The sequence below is a fragment of the Cyprinus carpio genome, unplaced genomic scaffold (genome assembly GCF_018340385.1).
Source record: "Cyprinus carpio isolate SPL01 unplaced genomic scaffold, ASM1834038v1 S000000364, whole genome shotgun sequence".
NCBI lineage: Eukaryota > Metazoa > Chordata > Actinopteri > Cypriniformes > Cyprinidae > Cyprinus > Cyprinus carpio.
In genome coordinates, this window is record NW_024873108.1 from 6,505 (window position 1) to 9,689 (window position 3,185).

General features: G+C 38.1%; 1 long non-coding RNA gene across 1 annotated transcript; it reads left to right on the forward strand.

Moving 5' to 3' along the window:
* The first annotated feature begins 231 nt into the window (after positions 1 to 231).
* Positions 232 to 2,178, forward strand: LOC122142886. Its single transcript, XR_006158835.1, has 3 exons — positions 232 to 294; positions 1,567 to 1,729; positions 1,886 to 2,178. It is a non-coding gene; the product is annotated as an uncharacterized LOC122142886 (long non-coding RNA).
* Positions 2,179 to 3,185: the final 1,007 nt, after the last annotated feature.

Genomic DNA, 3,185 nt, shown 5'->3' on the forward strand with positions numbered 1-3,185 from the left:
CATGGTTGCTGATAGTTTTCATTTTTCTGCCTACAGTTTGATAAGTGAGGAACTTCCTGCTGGCCAGGGCACATACCAGATCCGCATGATTCCCTACCATGCTGCACAGTTTACTAGCCCATATGATGGACAGGTACAAGTGGAGGTGAACCAGCAGATGTATGTTGCTGTGGATGTGTGGATCACCAAGGAGTGGATAGAGAATCAAATTGCAACTGTTCTGGACAACTGCTGCTGGGCCACACCTGTTAATGATTCTGACTATCATATTCGCTGGAATCTAATTATGAGAGAGTTGAGTGCGACAATGTCAAAAATGGTTAAATTATTAAATTTGTTGTATTCTCAGAATGTGAATACTACAAAACTGGCTAACACTTAGAATAATGGACCAATATTAAAAGGTAACTATGCAGGAAGTAATGCAGTACAAACAAGTAGTACTACATTAAAGGCCCTTGCACACTGAGCTATGAAATTTTCGCACTTCGTTAAAAAATAAATATGACCTTTTGTTGTGTCAGTCAAGTTACACACTGCTTCTGAAACTTTCGTCTGTTGTAAAAAAATTTGGATCAGGTTAGATTTTCTGCGTTTTTCGCATCCGTGGCAAGCATTTTGAGAGATGTTTTGACAATTCAGAGCCACCGTACAAGGCGAACGCCAAAAATCCAGAATGTTTGGCGTCTCTGACAAGATTATTTACTTCTTCTCACTGCACAAAGCACTGTATAGGTCCTTGCACAGAGAGTTCATGGAAATTGGGTGGTCTTCTTTTTAATGTGGCTCCAGTATAGCTAGCAAAGCATCAAACTGAGCCACTGGAATCCTGTAAACTTTGAATCACCCGGGATAATCCCGCAGCTCCTTGACAAAACTCTCCTTGGATTGGATGATGGATCCAATATTTCCTGTTTCTTTTTCTCTTTTAAGGAAGAGAGAGGACAACAAAATCATTCTCACTGCTTGAAGACACATTTTGTATTGTTTTACAAATTTTTTCGCAACAGATTAATATGCATCAGACTCTGTGTGCAAGGTTTCTGTGCGTTACAAATTTTTAGGATGACAAATACAAAAAAACGCATATGCAAATTTGGGACTCTGTGTGCAAGGACCTTAACATTGTCCAATTTAAGACACATTAATGTTGTGATCAGTAATAACTTGGTAATTCTATATAATGCCTCATAACTGGTATTTTTTTAAAGTTAGATAAATACTTAAGTAGATTAGCCTCATTAAGAACTATTTTTTGATTACATAATTAGGAACTATCTCAGTCCTAAATTCATTATTATTTAATGACTAGTTCATTCTGTTTCCAAATAAATTAATAGAAGCAAAACTGTTTAACATAGGACTACTTATGGTCTCTCATTAATAGGTTAGTATGCAGGAAGTGATGCAGTACAAATTATTCTAAATGTTACTAAAAAATGCTTTATGCCAAGTTTCACCCACACCTAGAAATGGCCCCTGCTGACCAAGTATGCCATTCAAATCTTACCATGCTCTAGTTTTCCTTTCATCGTCTTCCTTTCTAAAAATATCCTCCCTTCCTAGATGTCAGAATCCTGATGATGGGACAGTGGAAGTTCTTCAGAATGGCAATGGCACAACAAGCTATTTCTCCTTCAGAATGTTCACCTTCTCAGGAATTTCTGACCGCATCTTCCTGCACTGTCAGGTTCATCTTTGCCTTGTACAGAATGGCAGATGTGCACTGGTAAGCTTGGACAGTAAAGTTCAACTGTATTGCTTCGGCAGTAGTCTCTTTTATGGCAAAATCTTTCTAAAAGAAGAAAACATTCAAAAACAGCCTTTGCATTGTAGAAAGCATGTATTATTAATAATAAATTATTTTCTTGTCTGTCATCTTCAGTCATGCGACCCTGGATATAGACGTAGAAGGCGCAGATCTTTGGACTTCTACCACTCTGCAGCAATCACCATGGGTCTTTAAGAAAGCTCAGTAATCCTGATAAATGAAATATTATGCATTTATAATTCAAATTAAGTAATGAACAGAAAAAAAACCTCTCTAATCAATCTCTGTATACATGCATTGATTTATTACTATAGACTAGGGGTGTCCAAACTCGGTCCTGGAGGCTGCTGTCCTGCATAGTTTAGTGTCATCCAGCTCCAAAACCACCTGTCTGGGCGGTTTCTAGTATGCCTTAGTAAGACCTTGATTAGCTGGTTCAGGTGTGTGTTTAATTGGGGTTGGAGCTAAACTCTGCAGGACAGTGCCCCTTCAGGACTGAGTTTGGATACCCCTGCTATAGAGGAAGTGTCATTCAAAACAGTACATACAAAACTTAATTCTTTTAGAGTGTTGGGTGGATTTGACTAACATTTACTATCAATGGAAGCTGGTGTCTTTCTCTTTGTTCAAGGAGTAATCTTGGAGCACAATTTAACAGACTAACCTTGAATAAACCTGCTTGGCAATGAAGAAAATACCTTGACATTTTTTTTCTTGAGTTTTAATTTCATGCGTTTAGATTGAATACATATTTAATAAGTGGTACTTAAAAAGTACATAATATTGCAGCAAATAAACATCACTTGGAGGTAACACGTCTACATGGGTAACATGTAACACTGGTAGTTCAGACATAAGAACTAAAGTCACACCAAACATGACATTACAAGAGCACATCAAATGAACATGAGCATACATGTTAGAATAGAAAAGATTACATGACGAAAAGAACCAAGAGAAGTTACACCTTGACTGAAATCCTCTATCCGTTTAATGATGTGACTGAAACTATATTTAAAACATTTAAACTGACAAATCAGCAGATTGCAGCTTCCATACTAAAACTGTGACAATCAGTAGACACCTGCAAGGTACACACCTTGATCACTAGCAGTACTCCTGTGCCTTTAGGAATCCCAAATGGCCTTTTTGACAAGAAAAACAGGGCAAGAATAGTAACAACATTGCAAATGGTTTTGTCAGTTGTCAAGCCTACAAATCTCCCTTGGCTACACACACATCCAAAGGTGGCACAGTCCATAAAATGTTTTCTGTTGTGTGTAGATGTCATCTTCAGACGTCTGGCCCACACATTTTGCAACAGCAGTTAGTCTTCAGTCTTTGTTTTCCTTTCAGCACAGGATGAGAGGGTTTTCCTTGAAAAGTGGGCTGCAGGTGGGCTTTGGGGCTCCAC